The sequence below is a fragment of the Crocodylus siamensis genome, chromosome 1 (assembly GCF_052110815.1).
Source record: "Crocodylus siamensis isolate JL-2025a chromosome 1, ASM5211081v1, whole genome shotgun sequence".
NCBI lineage: Eukaryota > Metazoa > Chordata > Crocodylia > Crocodylidae > Crocodylus > Crocodylus siamensis.
Window position 1 is genome coordinate 85,827,510 of NC_143395.1, and position 20,797 is coordinate 85,848,306.

At 43.1% G+C, this 20,797-nt stretch overlaps 1 protein-coding gene and 1 pseudogene across 2 annotated transcripts in view; one reads left to right on the plus strand and one right to left on the minus strand.

Moving 5' to 3' along the window:
* PREP (prolyl endopeptidase) overlaps nt 1–20,797 on the minus strand; it is a 176,606-nt gene that overhangs the window by 111,530 nt on the left and 44,279 nt on the right. The window lies entirely within an intron of this gene.
* LOC149872985 (uncharacterized) lies at nt 17,005–17,967 on the plus strand (annotated as a pseudogene).

Below are 20,797 nucleotides of genomic sequence, written 5' to 3' on the forward strand. Positions count from 1 at the left end.
TGTCCTTCATCTCACTGGACCTCAGAGTCTCATTTCACAGATGGAAACATTCAGAGATCCACATGAGTGCTGCAAAAATTAATCAGTGCTCAATGAGGAAATAAATCTGTTTTCAGAGCAGGGTTAGACTGCTGGATAGTAAATAAACCCAAGGGCCTTACATTAAACAATGAGGAGAAAACAAAATATTGAATGGCTGCTGCCATCTTGTATACTGAATGAGACAGAAGTCCAGAGGAAAAACTAGCACAAGATCATGCAACTAGGCACTGCATCATAATGCAGATGCCAAAAGGGACCAAATTAATGTTGAACAGGCAAACTTAATTCTATCATTTCCCAAATTTGGAGAGGTATACTTTCTAACCTTAAATAACGTACCTAGCACAGGTCTCATGTGTATAACAAACTACACTGCATTAAAATATAGTATTAGGGTCTGTACCCTACTAGGATGATTTTTCTTGAACTATCATTTGCTGTCCTTTGTGTTATGTAATAAATAAGGTCAAAAGTGCCCAAACTGCACAAGAAGAAATGCAAAACTGTAGAACACTTGGTTCCGAGATAATACCTTTTATTAGACCAACTAAGAAATCACAAAAAAATCCTTTTTGCAAGCCTTTGGGCACAAGCACCCTTTGTCTGGCCGAGGACAAATTCAAGATTGCAAAAATCATTTTAGGCAAAATTCATTTTGCACAGGGGAATTTTGAGGCTGGGTATCTGTTCCTCTGGGTCCCTAAGAGTCTTTGTGTGAATTGCTCTTTGATGTGCAGATAAGACTTGTTCTCATCCCTGGAGGTGTCAGATGTCAGAAAGGCAGGGAGGCTCGAAAAAATCTTTCCTTCTTGTTCATCAACCAAGTTTATATTACCAAAACTACACACAAGTCCAGCTGACTTTCAAAGAGGTTTAGATTATTTTGACAAGGATTCAAACTGGTTCCTTAAGCAATATAATGTTTTCATTTAGGCATCAGAACAGCTAATTATTAAGTTGTGTACTCCAGAGGACAATTCAGTTTGATTACATTAGGTGCTAGTATCTACATAATCCTACAGAGACCCTTTAGAGTTTGAGGGTTGATGGTTCCCATAATTTGCTCAATATTACTGGTTACAGCACCCACTCAGAAAGGGAAGATCTGGGTTCTAGGCTTTCCCACTTCTCTGAAGACCTCTTTAACTACTGAGCTGCAGCTGGACTGGATAAAAGCACTCCCTTCCCTCCTACTGAAGTTGGGCTATTGGGCAACCAGGAGTACTAGAGCCCTTCAGGAAGAATGACAACAAGAAAAATGCAGCCTGAATCTGTAGCCTCATGGTTACAGCACTCCTCCTATGGGAGGTAGAATCCTGGGTTCCATTCCCACAGTCAGGATTTGTTTTTAACCAATAGCTGTCAAATGTAAAACACATAAATAATCCATAATTCTACCCAGGGACTGGAAACCCATAACTATCCAGCCAGGGATTGGAAACCCAGGTCTGGCTTAAGTGTCTACCTGCAGAAGGGGGTTCAAGGCTGCAACTCCTAAGCAGATATTTGTGTCTATATCCTTGAGCAGTGTGGTTTAAGCCCTCCCCTTCTTTCCTCAGCATTTCTTACTTGCTAGCTTAGGAAACTCAGAATAACAACTTTTGTGCACCCCAACTGCCTTAGGAGCTGTATAGGAGTTATAAACACCTCACTCAAGGCAGCAGGCTGCACTGGAGGACAAGGTACTAAACAAAGGCACTACAATACTCAGCATTGCAACACCCAACTCCTTTTGCAGAGCTACTCTTTAGTCTATACTTTTCCCATGCAGTGATTAGAAGTTACCCATGCAGTTCTAAGCTCTTTAAGGCTGAAAGTGAAAGTGTGATACACTTTAATTTAGCTCAAGTAGCTGCCAGACTCGGGTAGGAAACAACACTAGGATGATAAAAGAAAAATATTAAGCAGATCAAATAAATAAAAATATATATACACACACTATCTGTTACTAAAGATAAAAACATCTCCAATGAATGTGCACCTCACCTTTGAAAATTAAGCCAATGTTTCCAGAAGCTATACATTCTTTTGTTAGTAAAAAACAATGTACTTCATTCAATTCAGCTTTGTTGGCCTTTCTGCCACAGTCCAGATCTTTGCTTTCAGCCATCTAAGTGTTCAGTATTCCCAGTGTGGGCAACTGTAGTTCAAGTAATCAAAGCACTCAACTGTACCTTATATAACCAGACCTTCCCCTACCCAGGCAATGTCACTCTTCATTATGCAGATTTTGCCATGATACCAATTGTCTACATACCCAATCGAGGATCCGTGGCCAAATTGACTAAGCTTTATACAAAAAAAACCCAGAGAAAAAGGTTAATTATATAAGGAAGCTATAAAAGTTTTACATCTCTGTTTTTCAGTTGAAATAGCCTACATTTTTAGTGCAATTGTTGTTTTCATCTTCCTAAAACAGAGAGAGTAATGAAGTAAATTTGACAGGGGGAAAAAGTGCATCTTCTTTTATTTTACTACTTTTTTACTATACAAGTATAAAGGAAAGATTCCATGTTTGTTTCATCTTTTGAAGAGGGAAAAAGCATCCTTCAGGAACCTTACAAACTTCCTGGGGGCTATAGTGTGTTGTGTAATAATTCTCAAAAGTAGTCGACTCATCTCCGAATTTACAATCTCCTTTTGAGTTTTCATATAGATATTTCATAAATGGTTTGCATTCCCCTACTGAAATGGATTTTTCTTTTACTTTTTGCCTTTTGCCTGCTTTTCCAAATGGACTTTTTGGCCTTCTTCACTGTCCTGGCAAAACAGAGGCTAAATAATTAACTCCTGTGTTTTCTATTTTTCTGAGGAATGACAAATTTTGATGGGTATAACAACCCCGTCTCATAGCATGCATCAGCATGAGCCTTCACCATGCCAGCACAGATTTCTACCACTTGAGACACAGGAGTAAGCAACAGTAGCAGAAAACCGTTATCTGGTGAGAGCTGGGCCACAAGTTGCATATTCGTCAGTGACCCGGAAGATGACAGAGTGCACCCTCAGAAAGTTTGCAGATGACACCAAGCTGGGGGAAGTAGTAGATACACTGGAGAGTAGAGGTAGGATTCAGTGACATAGACAAACTGGAGGATTGGGCCAAAAGGACTCATGAGGTCTCATGAAGTTCAACAAGAACAAGTGTAAAGTCCTGCACTTAAGATGGAACAATCCCATGCACAGTACAGGCTGGGGCTGACTGGCTGGGCAGCAGCTCTGCAGAAAAGGACCTGGGGTTACAGTGGACAATAAGCTGAATATGAGCCAGCAGTGTGCCTTAGTTGCCAAGAAGGCTAACGGCATACTGGGCTGCATTGGTAGGTGCGTTGCCAGTAGATCAAGGGAAATAATTATTCCCCTGTATTCAGCACTGGTGAGGCTACATCTGGAGTACTGTGTTCAGTATTGGCCACCCACTACAAAAAGGAAGTGGACAAATTAGAGCAAGTCCAGTGGAGGGAGACAAAACTGGTCAGGGGGAAAGGAGACATGACCTATGAGGAAAAATTGGGGGAACTGGACTTATTTAGTCTAGAGAAGATGAGACCGAGGAGACTTAATAGCAGTCTTCAACTACCTGGGGTTCAAAAGAGGATGCAGCTAGACTGTTCTCAGTGGTGACAGATGACAGAACAAGGAGCAATAGTCTCAAGTTACAGCAAGGGAAGGTTATGTTAAATATTAGGAAGAATTTTCTCACTAGGAGGGTAGTAAAACACTGGAACAGGTTACTCAGAGAGGTGGTGGAAGCTCCATCTTCGGGGGTTTTCAAAACCCAACTAGACAAAGCATTGGCTGGGATGAACTAGTTGGGGCTGGTCCTACTTTGAGCAGGGGGCTGGATTAGATGACCTCCTGAGGTCCCTTCCAATCCTCACTTTCTATGATTCTATATTCAGTTGGTTGCTAGGGTGAGCCCAAACTGGCTTTTCTTTCTTAACCGCACCCTCAGGTGATGGACAAGCTCCTCCCTTACATGTTGCATTTAAGGGAAGGAAGTCTGACCTAACTCTTTCACCCACCCCAACCCCTGCCATTCAGTATGCTTCAGTAACATTCAGATATTCACGATATAGTATGTTCAGCTCCCTTGGTGGCTCTTCAGAATATTCATATTCAGGTAAGATTCTGGCATGCTGCTAACATTTTCCTGATCTACAGAAATAGCAGTTTAATGTGTTATAATTCTGCTAACACTAGTGGAATTTCATAGAAAAGTGCCCTTGGGCTACTTTTGTACCCAGGGGGCACCGTCTCTGACAGTTTCAAAAGACAGCCACAAACAAAGGAAGTGAAATGTCAAAAAAGAGAGTAATACGAATCTATTAAAATGGTAAAAGTAGTTACATGGTTGAGCACAGATTATCAGCAGACCCCACAATAATAATACTAGGGACCTATCTGCACTTTCATTTTGTATATACATGCATTAGACATTTCGGGAAAACCCACTATCCTTCTGTTAGAAAGAGAGAGAACTCTGGAGTTTTCTGATATTTTTAGACTTGACTGAAAGGAGCCTTTGTTCTCCCAGCAGTCAGTACCTAATCTTTTTCATATCACCTTGACATTGCTTGCATTTACATTTTTATTTAAATACCTTATGACATAAAATATATTGTACACATATTTTGATAAATATAATTGGTCAAAGCCTTGCCTCCTGTCTTCCTGATGTTGTTGCATATTTGTTCTACTTATACAACTTTCTGACGGCTTCTACAAGATGCCGGATCATTTTTGACAGAAGCAAGTTAAAGGTTTAAGTTTCCAATCCTCTGTCTACTTCCTTCCATTCTGGAAGGTTATTAGATACAGCCATGAATATTTCATTAGAGAAATCTCTATCTTTAAAAATTCCTGACTGGCACCAATGCCAAAGGCCTCATCTGCATCTTCAGGTATTCTTAACATTTCCTTTCATTTTAGAACTCTCCTCAGTTTTCAAATTAACTAGATAAAATATAATGTAACTTTAAGATGCTCTTGCTATTTTGCTTCTTTGAGATTTATTTTCTCTTCCCAGAATTCCAGAGCTTCATCTTACCTAGGTTAACCATGTCATATTCCCTTTCAACCTGTTTCCAGATTTCCTAAGACACACTGAATCTAAAGCTCATTATCTGTTCTAATACCTTCTCCTCCCCCAACAAATTTTCTTCAGTAAAGGCTCCTGACAATATTTTTGATATTCCCCTTTCCCATTCATTGCCTCCCAGCCCCCACAAAACTACCCCAGACTCCTACAATTATTAAATTTGCAATGTAGAGTAAAACTGAAGAATGTGCAGCATCCACCCATTCTTATCTGACATTCACTCCACATCTCATTTCTTGACTAGCTTGGACTTAAAAGTCTAAATAAAGATCATGTCAAAGTGATTCAGTTCACAGACAGCCTGTCTGTACGTATTCCCCAACTCTCAGATTCTGACACATTTTCACTACTCTTAATAGTCAGATTTAATCTCAGAATACGCTTTTGTCTAGTATCCTGTAAATTGCTCTGCAAGTTACTATTGTCATTTCCGAGAATGGTCACAATAAACATGTTAGATCGTATAAAGAGTGTTCACAGAAACTTCCAATGTTGGTAGTGGTTATTCCTAACTTGTTCAGTTCTGATGTATGGTTTCAAGGTAATGTCACCTTTCCAAACAGTGTGTCTTCCTAATTATGTATATTACAGTAGCACCATCAAGCCTTGAGATGTCCCTTTGTGCTAGGCACTATATCTAAAGGGCTTATAATCCACATGAACAAGACAAAGAATGTGAGAAGGATTATTTTTGTACTTGGTTTTTAGGTGGGGAACTGAGACATGGAACTATAAGTGATGTGCCCAGGGTTACATAGGGCATCTGCAGCACAGCACACGAACTGGATGCTATCTATGTTCCTAAGCCCAAGCCAAAACAGCACTTTAACCACAAAATCATCCTCCTTCTCTAAGAGGTTTTGTCAAGTAATGAAAAGCCTTTTCAAAATGTTGTATTACCGATTCATTGCTGCATGACAAATTCTATAATCAGCATTTAAATAATTTAAACAAGCACTTCTAACATAGAAGAGTATTTTATCATTGGATTTGTGTTACCTGAAGTCTAACAAAACAGATACAAAAGTAAAGAAACTTGAAATTACAACATTTCTTTTCAGCCACCAAAGCAAGTAAAATATTCATGAAGTGATGCAGGACAGATTAAATTCATTTAATTTAAATAGCATTTTAATTGCCAAAAATTTGAAAAAAATCACCATGCCATGAGAAATAAGAATTATCCATGAAAGCAAAAATAAGCGCCTAAGCCTTGTTCCATTAAATGAAAGTCTGTTTAGAGACTCAGAAAATGAAGGAAAGCACCTGGCAGGGTTTGTAACAGCTCTGACTCATCTCTTCATCCACACAGATGCAAACGACAGAGCCTGAGGTGATATTCCTCATGTTTTGCACCCTGCCCTACTCTATCCATAAAATATGTGCACAAATGCAAAAACAGAGAACTTCTTGTGTGCTCTACACTCATCTTCCTCAACAAATATAGCCTTACAGAATAAGTAATTCACTGGAGTGATTACCACATTACTAACACTTCTACCATAATAACAGTAAATGCCATTTACTATCATCATTCTTATTATTATTATTTAGATTTATATCCCACTCTCTCTAGAAAGGCTCCTGTGTTTCCAGAGACTCCTTTCCGTGATTCCTTTTCCTAACAGCAAAACACTTCATTTAAACAGACCTATTATTTCACTTAAACATATCAGGTAAGCACCCCCCCTCCGCTTCCCATAAGCAACAGCTCAGCAAAACTCCTTATGTCAGATGTGCTGGGGACGGGTGAGTGGGGAGCAGTGTTCAGGAGACAGACAGGCAAGCGAGGCTGGGGTCATGGAGCAGTGACAGTGCAGGGCTGGAGCAGAGTCACAATCTGCTGCCCACACACCTGTGTGATGGGCACCAGCTCTGTGGACATGGGCCTGCAGGGAGAAGATCGTGGCTCTGCCCTGAGCCCCAGCCCTGCGCTGTTACCACCTAAAGATCCCAGACACAGCCATAGCCCCATCCCACCTGCCTGGCTGCACACCCTCCCCATGTGGCTCCAGGCTGGTCTCTATGGAGACCTCAGGATCACAGGGCAGTGACAGAGCAGGACTGGGGCAGAGCAGTGATCCACTCCCTGCATGTTCCTGCCAGCAGAACCGGGACTCTGCCCCAGTCCTGTCCTGTCACTGCCCCATGATCCTGGGGTCTCCACGGAGACCAGCCAGGAGTTGTGCGGGCAGGGGGCACAGCCAGGCGAATGGGATGGGGCTGTGGCCACAAAGGGAGCTGCAGCTGGGGCCGGGATCTTGGGGCATTGACTGCATAAGGCTGGGGCAGAGCTGCTATCCTTCATGCTCTTGCCTATGAAACCTGTGCCCATTGCTGGGGCCTGTGAGTAGCTTGCGACTTTGCCCCGAAGCCCTGGCCACATGCTGTCACTGCCCCAAGATCCCAGGGTCTCCTCAGTCCTGCCCCATCTCGCTCCCACATGCCACCCGGAGTCCAATCTGAGCTGCCTAGCTGAGCGTCCTGCCCACGCAGATCCTGCCCCCAGTGGTGGGTGTACGGCAGGTAGGCTGGGGTGCCTGAGCAGTGAAGCCAGGTCCTGCCAGGGCTGCCAGAAAGTGAAGCCTGGCCACTGCACCGCACCAGCCCCACTACATGCCGGGGGACCAGCAGCACACCCCACAGCCCAGGCTACTCCCCAACCCTGAGCTGAGTAGGACTGAAGGATCCATTGTGGGCTGGATCTGGCCCACAGGCCATAATTTTGCCCGCCCCTGCCCTAACAAAACCTAGCATAGAAAGCATGGCTAGATAAGGTTGCAACACAGCATCAAGGCAATTCCTCATAGTGCCACAACTCGTAGAATAGCCTAGATTACCTTCCAGGTCCCATCCCCTCTCTCATAACAGGGGGCTTCTCAAGCCCCCAGAGCAGTGATTCTCAACCAGGGTGCAGAGGCACCCTGCACCGCCTTGACAACCTTTCAAGGGTGCCCTGTATGCAAATATATGATTCACAAGATAAACCCAGAAATTTCAAATAGGAATTCATAATGTTAACACAGTCTGACCTTTGTGATCTTTCTGAGTTCTTTGCAACAGAAGAATTGTTTTATTCAATTTCCATAGTCAAAAAAGAGAGTTAAAACTAAAAGCTGGCATTTTCCGAGAGGTTCCTTAAGTCTAACAAGTGGTGCCTTGAGTCAAAAAAGGTTGAGAACCACTGGTATACAACACCCCAAAACTGGGAGAGCTCAAAGGTAGCTTAAAACCACTCTTCTTATTCCTTTCCTGGCACTTGGAGCTTACATAGGGAAAAAAACAATTAAGGAGAAGGGGATATACCTAGTCTCTTGCATTACTACAAAGGGGTGTTAAGAACAATTAATTAAGCTGCTTCTTTGTGGAATTTTCCAAAATCTTTTTAAGTTTATATCTCATTCAGAAACATGAAACAGATAAGAGGGTCCCATCATGCCGTTAATTGATCATTTTGTCAGTTTTGAAGATCATCTTGGATTAAGAGGCATGTCATGGAAATATATTACATTACTCATTGAAGAAGATAAATTAATCACATTTTCTTCTCTATTCTCCAATCATTACCCCCTAACATCTGCTGTTTTTAAATTTAGATTGTTTACTTCCTGTAAAATAAAATGTAAAGAAAAAGTAAAAAAAAAAACAAAACCAATTCTGGGAATAACAAAAACAAATATTAATTAAAAATCTTGAATACAGGTTAAATATGGACAAAGCAAGTCATTTGGTTCTCCTTAGGAAAAAGAACAATTGCTGGGCGTCTCACTGCTTGAATGAATCAGTTTGCCAGATACAGAAGAGAACAAAAAATAATTATAGAAAGTTTCAATAGTATATACAATACAATGAAGACTCCTCTACACTGATCAAATGCAATCTGACTAATAATAATTTAAAATGTTAATCTGATGCACCGAATTAATAATTCCTATAAAGTTCAGGTGCAAGTATAAAAAACAAATATGTTCCCCTTCATTTCCTCTTCATTCAGGAGACTTTGTTGATGACATTTTTGTTATTGCTGTTGCTAAGAGAAATTTCTTTGTACAAAACTAACTGAATAGAAGAACAATCACTTACTTCCACTTTGGTAAGCTTGGACAGTTTTCAAGAACCTACACACTTCAAGTTGACACATCCTTCAAGTTATCATGCTCAGCTTATTTCAGGTTTCATCAGATCTTACGCTGTAAGCTCTCTGGGACAAGGACTGACTTTGCTTTTTTTGCTTTGGTCTTTACAGCTACACTAAATCACTGATCTGAGGATAGAAGCAGAATGAGGTGTGGAGAGGGAGATGCAGTTGCAACCCACCTTGGATTCCAGTTCCACCTAAACTTTAAAACTACCTACCTGGGAGGGGCAGCAGCATCTCTCTTCAGGCAGTGCTGATGGAGCCTACTGATTTCACGGTTCATAACATGCCAGCTTCCTGCTACTCTCAGGTGCCAATGAGCCTCTCTTCTGTTTAACAGTCTTGATGTTCCATTAATCAAGTTATCCTTTCTTCTGCAGTTTTGCTGTCTGTTAGCCGTTCTGGGAACATCTGTTTTATAGTCCTGCAGTCTGTTTTTAGTTCTAGCAAAAAACCTTAACTCAGGTGAACTGTGGCAGGCCTATGCTCACAGCGCCGCCATTGGTATGCCCTGTCTACCTGGGCACCACCCCAAAGCCTACTTGCCTGCCACAACTCGATGTTATTTGAGATCAGTTGGAAGTGCTGCTCAGTGCTTTTCTCTGGCCCCAAGCAGCTCAGCCAACCGGTATTCTGTGGTATTCTGCTCCCCCGACACCACCTCGCCCCTTTCCACTCAGGTGGTCCACTCTGGTCTCAGTGGTATCTGCAATGAGCCACTGACACCACTCATTCTCCTTGCACACCTGCCTGCACGGTCCCCTGTGGGAGCACGGTGAGGCCTTCTTGGCCGACAAATGCACAACTTAATGATAATGAAACTAAATATGATCATGTGATATGGGTAAGCAGGGCACTGATGCTACCCACACCCAACATTTTACTTCAGTGCTCTGCGTCCAGTGAGGCGTGCTTCACCTGGCCCCCCCGGATTCCCCTTTGTGGGTATTCCCCAGGAGAGCTGGGGTTGTAGGCCTGCTGGCATACGGGTACATACTGCAGTACTTCTGGCAACACCCCCTCATGCTTCCTAGGGTCTTCCACAACCACTGCTGCCCTAGCAATGGACTTTGAATCTGTATCTGCTCAAGTGCGGCGGCTGTGGCTACAAGGGTGCCACATGGGTTTTCTTTCGCAGCATGCTCTACCAGTTCCTCTTGGGCTAGCCACCTTCCCTCCCAGCTGCCCTCACAGTACCTTTCAGCATCATGGTGTGTGATCAGAGGGTCAGCTGGGTCTGCACCATTGGGTTTACCCATCATGGCTTCTGCGCCAATACCTGCTCTTTCTCCTATGGGTGCTTGGTCACCCACAGGTTTTCCTCTTCTGGTGGGGCCTCCTGCCCCTGGAAGGATTCCCTGCTGTGATGCTGCAGGTAAGTGTACTGCCTGCCTCTGCAGGAAGGGTCCCACAGCAACTGGGGCTCCTGCAGCTTGGCCTGGCAACCTGCTCTGCTGGGGATGTGCTGGTCCCACTCTAGCTGCAGGGAGTGTTTTAGGTCATGGTGCGACCTCTTTCTCCCTCCCTCTCACCTTTTATCCTGGGAGTCTTTTGGGGCTGGACCACTCCCCGGGCCTTCTACTGGTCACGTGGTGCCAGCCAATTCCCCAACAGACCAGCCACCTGGATTCTGGCACTGCGGTAAGTGTGCTGTGGGCCTGTCACATGAACATTAACTCAAGTGTGGAAATGACTGACAGTGATGTGCTGGAAGCACTGTCAAGATGCTCAAGAAGGCTAGACTTTGTTTTATGAATGTGAAAAAGAGATGTACATTTAAATATAACATCTAATACAACAATATTTTTGACTACTTTTGCCTAATTTGTTGTTTTTTAAACATAATATATGTTATAGCAAATTAGCACACACTCCAATAAAGTTATATTCATTTTTGCTTTGATCCAAAACTGAGTAATATAGCCATAGGCCCTCAGCATATTAGTAAAGCCTCTTTTTATCTGGAGAAAAATGTGTTGTGTTATATATGATGCTGCACCACCCCGCATACACCCCCTCTTTTTCAAAATCCTAGATCCAGCCATGCCTGATGATGTCTGTTCTTACACAGCCAACTTTTAAAAACCAATCTGAACAGGAAATTGTAGAAAAGGAAATCATCCACAAACTGGATTGTGTTGTTAAATGTGCTTTAAGAAGGTACTATGGATTCTTACCCCATTACCTGGATTAGTTTTTGTGACTCCTTTGTTACTATATGTTTACTCCTTGTTTGTTTGCCTATCCCAGCACTACCCCTTCCAACCCCTCCTATCCTCTCCCTTTCGTATTCTAATTCTCTCTTATTATTCACTGCTTGTTGCATGTCTTCACAGCATCTGATGACATGAGCTTCAGCTCATGAAAACTTGAGCTGTATACATCTTTGGTTTGTCTATAAGACACAAATCTACCCTTCCTTCCTCTTTATAACAGAGCCCCTATTTGGGATCCAAAGTGTTAAAACATAAAGAATCCTAATCAATAAAATCAGTGCCTGTTTTATCTTCATAAGTTATTTCTAAATTTTATACAAGAATTAAGATAGCTTTGGCTATTTAACCCATCCAAGATGCTACAACAACAAAGATACTGAAAAGTGATACAGTTAAGTAATTTAAGAAGCTGCAAATCTTATAACAAAATCTGGATGCAGGAGTTGGCCATTTATATTTTTGAGAATACTAGATAGAAGGAAACTAAACCAAGTTACATAAATACAACACAAAAGAAGCCACTATGGCTGCTTGCAGATGTTAACAAGAAAACACCCCAAAAAACATGCTTGGCCAGAAGAAGCAGCATGTTAGTTCAAACTGTCTCTGCAGCATCTGCAGATTGGGTGCTTCAGTGGGGCTTTTTGGCACTTTTAGCTAAAGGTGATTCAGTCAGCCATTAGATAAAAACACCAAAAAAGCCCCACCAAAGCACCTGATCTTTACAGATGTCAAGTGAGCCAGGTTGAAGTAATGCACTGTCTCTTCTGGGCATGTGTAATGCTTGGTGTAGGAATGCACCGAGTTTGAAGTAATGGGCTGTGGGGGTGGGGGGTGGAGGGAATTATGTCTGCAAGCATCCTAAAACATCTGATGAACCTTAGATAGGAAAAATAAAATTAGCAAAATAGCAACTTGCCAACACAACTGACTGATGCATCCTAGATAAGAACACAAATGGGCACGTCCACACATACAGGCAGGTGCACTTGCAACAGCTCAAATAGAAGCAACACAAATTTGAGGCAGAGATTTTTGCCTTACCACATGTGCTCAGACATGCACTTTGGCATGGGGCAAGTTTGCCACTTGGGGCAAAAGAACCCTGCCCAACTCCTCCTGGATCTGCAACCAGGGGGAGCTACAGTCTGGGGCCTGTGCTGACCCCAGCAATGTAAAAACCTGCCCTGGCAAGCAGCTCAGGGCTACTTGCCCTCCGGAGCTTCTGAGGCCCAGCCAGTTGGTATCTGGGGACATTACCCCTTGTGCCAGCTGGACTGCTGAACCAGCCATGACCTAGAGTGGTCCCTGCCCCCTCTACGCACTGCAGCAGTCTGGCAGTGAGGGCACTGTCTGTCAGTGACTTGCTGCCATCTGTGACAACAGCATCTGCCCCCTTGAAGCTGCAGCCCCTTGGCTGTGCCACTGCCAGACCCAGATGGGGTGCCCCCGCTCTGCCATCTGGGCAGCTATCACCCAGAAGATGTGCTCCTTGTGGTGGCCTGCTCTGAACTGTCCAAGTGTATCCTCTTTGCCCCAAATGGCCAACAGGTTAGCCACCTCATCTGCCCCCCAGTGCTGGCTCTGGACAGACTCCTCTGCCTGGGTCTCACCAGCAGAGATCCTGGTGTTCCCTGTTTAAAAATTCAAATTCTCTGATAGAAACCCAAATTTTCTCATTAAAATATCCAAAATAATGTTCTTCCACTATTAAAATTAAATGCACTATATAGACAGAGATCAGTTGGGCAATGTTTTATTGATATATTTACAACTGTAAAGCAGTTTGGAAGCCTACCAGCACTTCTATCATCATGATAAAATAAATTCTAAATATCTATACATTTTGGCATTTACTTCGGGCTTTTTTTGTCATAGAAAAATTAGAGCTACTCCTACCCACTTTGCTCACAAGGATGTGCCGCGCTGAGCAGCACTGATATGCCAGTGCCCTGCCCCTCACTCTCAACCCACAGCCTGCCCCCACCCCAGTCCCTTCACTCCTGATTCACAGGACCAAGAACATGGATAAGTTGTTTGTGGGGGTGGCTGGGGGATAAGGGGTTTGTGGGTGAGGGGGACCATATGGGAGGGCTGCTCAGGAGGGGTGGGTCTCATAGACTGCCACCCCACAGGAAGCCACAGCCTCCCGCCCCCCTCTGCACAGCCTGCAGCTTACCAGCAACAGCAGCAGCCACTGGGGCACTTGGGGCTTTGTGGCACACCCCCATGAGGTGCAGGGTAGCTGGGGACGGTGCAGTTCAGCGCCAGCTACCTGACACCTGGCACTGTCTCTGACACATTGCATGGGTGCAGCCCAGCTCAGTAAGGTGCTGTGTGCCTTCGGGCAGCTCTAAGCCACTCAGGCTGCCAGCACGACTGTCACCTGAGGCCCAGTGCCACCAGTCTGATTAGCCCGGAGCTGCCCAAAGGCACACAATGCTGCATGTCATTGCACCAAGCTGGGGTGCACCTGTGCGATGTGGCAGAGGCAGTGCCAGGAGGCCAGCGCCAAGCTGCACTGCCCCCGCGCCACATGGGGGTCTGTGCCACAAGGCACCAAGTGTCCTGACGGCCACTGCTGCTGCCAGTAAGCTATGAGCCATGCGGGGGGGGGGGATGGGGCCAAAGCCCTGCAGGTAGTACGCTGTAGCCCCTGTGGTGGGCAGGTGGGGAACTTACCCATCCTGAGCTGCCCCCCATGGTCCCCCACCTTCCAGTCCCCCCAACTCCCTACTTACCTGGAACGGAGCCCAAGTCCAGGTCCCTGCAGCCTGTTTGCCCTGCATGGGCAGGCAGCGTGGTTTAGCACCAGGGCAAGGGGCAGCCATAGAGATGCTCTGGTTTGCTATCAGAGCATCTCTGTGGAGGACCTGAGCCTCTGGTTGCCTCAGGACAGTGCCCTGCCCTGCTTTTTTTCCCCCCTTGTATTTTATTTTGGTACCTGATTTCCAGGTACCAAATTTGGAGCCCGTGCTGAAAATATGCAGCAAGGGGAACATTTTTTTGTTCCTGGCATGCATCTTGCCATGTATCAAAGTGCTTTGAAGTGCAGCAAGAGGCACGTGCGGGCTCGTCTGGGCATGCCCAATGAACAGATGTCAATTGACTTCTTGGTTGTATTTAATGTTTACTTAGCTATGGGTTAAAAAACAAAAAAGACACCTGGAAGAATGCATATGCTATGAATTCATCTTTGAGCCCTGACATCATGCCTGTCAACTTTTCTGTGATTTTTGGCCATTTCAATCACCAATGAAGGATTAAGAATACATAAATATTTTTAGTAGATAAGCTTAAAGAGATGAAAATAAGAATCACGGCATCTGTGACTTTAATTCACAAAACTGGCATGCTTCTAAAACCTCACTCTGATATCCCTTAATACACACATACACAACACTGTATGGATTAATCAAGAAAAGACTCTGTACACTTAAAAATCAATGCTCATAGGTGACTCCCCCTAAATCACACATTCTGGAAAGGTTTCTTAAATTATTTCCTAATAAAAGGTAAATTATGGTTCCTTGTGGAGGAAGGTCTCTGCAACCCTGATGTTTTTACACATGACATGTTTATAGGCCTATTTGGATAAAACTGTAATCCATTTTCTAGCATGGTTCCAGCATACCAGTTCAACTCCATGACATTTTTTCAAAAACATTTATAAAGAACTCAGGACAAGTAAACAACATCCATCACTGCTATTGTTAGGCCCAAGGAAACAATAATAGCACTACAATTAACTCCACAGGGTGGTCAATACATCACAGAAAAAACAAGTTCAGTGCTTGACAGTCATGGCTCGAGACAACTGGAATACCTTTGGCTGAAATAAGATGTCACATGTGCATGCGTGCGCACACACACACCACTCAAAAGTGTGATTACTTCTTGTCATAGAAAAGGGAGGACAACACTGGGAATAAAAATCAATAAAAGTGCCCTTAAATTAATTTATATGACATCTGAAATAGATTTTGTTGACAGTAAATCATAGATTAGAATCAGTTCGTTATATTGCTATCGTATCCCCACAAGTAATAGAAAAATCACTGTGCAAAAATAAATTCCTAAGGCGCTCTGAAATACTACACATCCAGCTGCAATTTAAAAAGACAAAAAACCTTGTCATAAAGCAAAAAAGTAGTTACAGTTTCTTAAATCTGAAAAACTATTTATAAAACAAGACAGACAAGATTCTTTGGGTAAATCTGGTATCTTTTATTAGGCCAACTAAACAGCTGGAAATTTTTCGTCTGCCTATGTCCTTAGACCAACACAGCTACAACCTACAACCCTGTATTTATAAAACAAATAATCCAAAGAGAAGAATTAAAATGTTCCCTTTTCAATATGTTCACAGTATAGTTTGTTGATTATAAATTATCTACACGGTACATAATGTTACCAATAAAGTGACTGATGAATATACTTTCTATACATAACTTTGGGAAACAGATTCTTAGTTTTAGTAACTTAAACGATATTTCCAGAAAGTTATGTTCATTACAGATTTACATAGTTAACAACATTTATTTTTAGAACTTTACTATAAACTACTTTAATGTGCAGGATACAGAGTCAGATAAGCACTCTGTTTCTCCAGAAGTGAATGGGAGATTTGTCATTGACTTTCAGCAGGCCAAAATCGCACCTATTAACCTTTAATATCAATTTCAATTTAATGGGTCACAAAACTGAAAAGGAGAGAAAACAACTGAAATTATGGATGTCATTTGAAACAACGGAGTCTCATCCTTCTGTCAAGGTCCATGTAGGTCTCTCTTGCATTTAGGTCCTCTCATTCTGAATATGAAGTCTAAAGATCCATCTGAAATGTAAATATTTTTCTGATTGATAGCCCAGGGGTCAAACAGGACCAATTAAGGAAGTGAAGAACATAGGAGAGGCTAAATGATCTCTTGTTAAGTTGTCACCACTGCGAATGTTGCAGAGACACTGGCCTGCCTTTCCTCTCCCTCCCTAGGAATAAAGATGAGGTACCCTCAGACTAAGGAGCCAAAAAAAGGCTTTGAAATAAATAAAAACATAGACCACCTTCCCAGCAATACCCTCCTAGCCACCATGGACATTACTAGCCTATATACCAACATCCCACACCAGGATGGCATCCAAGCCTGCCTTACATGAACAGGAACAAGATTACAACTCAGAATACAGATCCAAATATATTACTGACCTTATACACTTCATCCTCAGGCACAACAAATTTCACTTTTAATAACCAACACCTACTCCAGACGATGGGAACAGCTATGGGCACCAAAATGGCCCCACAGTATGCCAACCTTTTTATGAGACACCTGGAAGAAGACTTCTTCAAGAACTGCACCATCAAACCCTTGCTATACTTAAGATATAGTGATGTAGGTTTTCAGTCCAAATGATGAAGATGTCAATCTCTGATTGAGTTCCATCAGAAATTCAGCAATCACCATCCCTCCATCCCACTTTCTCTAAAATACTCCAGCACCAACATCTCCTTTTTAGACACAATGATCAGTATCCAGAATGATAAAACACAGACCACATTATACAAGAAACCCACAGATCAACATACATATCTGCACAGAACCAGCAATCACCCTAAACACACCAAAAAAACTGTGATATAAAGCCAAGCCCTCAGATACCACCGAATTTGCACTGAAGAGAACACCTGGAATTGCCACCTCATCAATCTTAAAAAGGCTTTCACCCAACAAGGACACTCCTCCAGAGAGACAGATTGCATGTTTGAAAGAGCCACCCAGATACCACATGAAGAACTCCTGCAGTACAGAAACCCCCCAACAAATGGCACACTGCTGGTTATGACATATCATCCCTCCCTTGAAACCATACAGAAAATCTTCAAACAACTGCAACTCATACTAGAAAGAGACCCTATTCTTAAAGAGATCTTCCCAGAGCCACCCATCCTAGCCTTCAAACAAGCATCGAACCTCGCCAACCTCATCACCAGAAGCAAAATTCCTCAGGCCCAGAACACACCAATGGGATCCAGACCATGCCAAGACAAGAAATGGAAAACTTGCCGACACATCTCCACTACCCCCACAATTCCTACACCCCACAACAGAGCCATGGGCTTTCCCGAAGCTTACAGCTGCACCTCCAGAAATGTAATACATCTCATCCAATGCACCAAATGCCCTAATGGAAAATACGTTGGAGAGACCAAACAACAACTGTGCACCCGAATGAACGCACACCGGAAATCTATCAAAGACAGGAATACCCAGTTACCTGTGGGGGCACATTTCTCACAAGAAAACCACTCTCTCTCCAATCTCTCAGTCGTGATCCTCAAAGGAAACTTTCAAAACACTTCTCAGAGATAAGCCTATCAACTCTACTTCATCAACCTCCTGGATACCAAAAATCATGGACAAAATATAGACATGGGATTTACGACGCATTATAACCTGCCTGACATTTGACTCCTCAGGTATCTCTCCACTATGCATCCCCCCACCCACCTCCAAGCCTGTCTCTCATCCACTTACTCCTCAATCTACATTTTCACTGACTACCTGTCTTGTATGCATACCAGCCCAGCCTCTGGCTTCTTTACTTTTCATTTCATCCAGGAAGAGCACACACCAACTGCTGAAACTTCCTCAGCCTGACAAAGGGTTTTTGAACCCAAAAGCTTGCATCATTTTTTTCCAACTATTTAAGTTGGTCTAATAAAAGATATCAGATTCACCCAAAGAACCTTGTCTCCTTGAAATAAATAAATAATTTAAAGCACACGGAATAAAGCCCACACTGTACACAACTATGAGTTCTGAATGCACTTAAATATGAAGTAGCACACTTGTAACAAACATGTCATATTTCATTATATATGGGCCACTGCTGCAGAAAACCAAAATTAACTAATCATTTTGTATTCTTTTAAGTGATTTACTAAATACAGGACAAGCAAAATCCATCTAACACTTAGTAGTAAGCAAGTGTAAGTAAATTCTAAACTTATAGCTTAAAATTACAAGTAGCAGACACTATATTCATTAATAAGCATAGGAATAAGCTCTATAGTAATATTGAAACTGGGTTTTATTAAGACTTATATTTCCATTATGCTGTCTAGACACTTGTTGAAAATCTCAGCCTAGACACACTGAGACAGAACTTCACACTATATACAAGTTGGCAATTAAACGCAGTCATTTTGATTAAAAGATTTGTCATTAAATTTCGGTGGTTTGGGTCATATTTTAAGGCTGTTTAACTGCTTAACATAAACCTAAAAACACTTCATAAAAAAAACTGGCGCTCAGTTTTCTCAGGAGCCAGAAGCAGCAGAGAGAGGAGGGATCCAGGCACACGTGTGTCCCGCAAGCACGTGTGCCCCCTGACCAGACACAAGGTGGAGGTGGACTCAGCGGAGCCAGCAGCGGGGGCAGCAGCAGCTGATCCCCCTAAGGTAAGTGGGCAGAGGGACCGGACACTGCTGAGCCAGATCCGGAGGGGAAGCCCCCCGGATCCCTCTTACGTGAGCCAGTAGGGAGCTGTGCTCCTGAGCCGCACGAACAGAGCGTGCAGGAAGGGCCAGGAGGGAGACTAAGCTAAAAACAAGCAGCAACTTCCCACTGCCCTCTCTCTCTGGAGCTTTCGGGCTCTCCGCAGCCCTGTCTTGCTGCCCCCTTTATGGGGCTTCTCACTACCCCCCTCTTCGGGGCTGGGATTGCCACGCTACCCTGGGTCCCGTATGAGGCTTCCTCCAACCCCTAATAGCCTCACCCAAACCTGTGGTTAAAATAGCAAACAAAACACAAGCCCCTGGACTATAACATAAATCTAACCTATCTGGCTCCAAACTTCTCCTCACTACACCAGAGTTGCTCCATCTGTCCCCAATCTCAGGCCAAACCTGCAGTTCGCCTTTTCTCATTACTCGCACCAACAGAGTTCCTTCCCCCTTGGCTACCAGCAGGGAACTGCCTGCCTGGCCTCTGCCCTGGGGTTTAAATGGGAGCCAGGCCCTGCCCCTTCTGGTCAGCTGACAGCTAGCAGGTGTGAGTCACTAGCTTCCTCTAGTTGCCCCAGCAACCAGCACCTGCAGAGTTATCCTGGCTCTCCAAGTAGCAGGCACCTCAGTGCCCTGCTACAACTAGGTAAAGATAAAGGGATGCACATTGATTATGGAACTGGCAATCTGGTGATTATACTTGTAGAGAGTTCAGAACCTTAAGTAATTGTCAGAAACTGACAATTTCTAGGTTGTACAGACAGATTCCCCAAGTCATCTTTCCTTTATGTACAGAAAGCTAAACACAGAAAAAACAGCAATCAGAAAGGCATAGCAAGATCCCAGCAAGACACCAAATGAAAACAACGTTTCCAAATAATGCTGCTTCCCAAAGTTAACTTGAAGATGGAAATCAGAATAACATTACTTTGCTCAACTTCACCAATGTCTTCTATGACCAAAACATACTGGACATTTACAATTACTACAACACCAGCAACAAAAGTATATGTTGGTAAGTACTATAATTCTGGAAGTTCTCAGTTAGGAGCTTTTAAAATTCTTATGTCCTGTAATTTAGTTAACTGAAGCAAGATTGTCTATCATCGACACTGCACAATCCTCCTCACTTAAGTACATTTTATATTATGTAAAATAAAATATACCCACATTCAACCTGACTTCAAGAAAAAGGCTATGAAAGATTAAACTGAAGGATACAGACATTTTACTTCCTGCTGTGCAGTACACAATTAAACTTTCATTAGCCCCCAAGTGGTCTTCCGAGACCCCACAGCACTATTATCTGCAAACCTGAGCTCACAAGAAAGAAAAAAAAAAGTGTAGTTTTAGCATCCCCTGGCCCCCAGCATCTGCAGTTCAAATTACAGACAATGCAGCATGCTGTTCAGCAAAATACCTCTGTAGTCCATTCCCATTGTGCTCAACACTTCATTTTCAGTCTTTTACGTTGTCTTTACATTTACAAAGAAGCTTTCTGAGTAGCTTCACTGGCAATTTTCATTGGGCCTATTATGCTACAGTTATCACAAGTAAAAAAAGCTCATTAAACAATTACTGAACTTTCCATGGTAAGATTATGAGGGCACACAGGCAGGAATTAGTAAGTACTGCCTGGAGAAAGAGTGACATGCTCATGTTAGGGAAGGATTTGTCTTTCAAAAGAGCTTTTAAGAAATAACTCATCTATTTATTGTGAAGTTAACACCGGCACATAAAGTATTCAAAACTGTGCATGCTCTAGCCATACTGAAAATGTCAACTATTAAGTG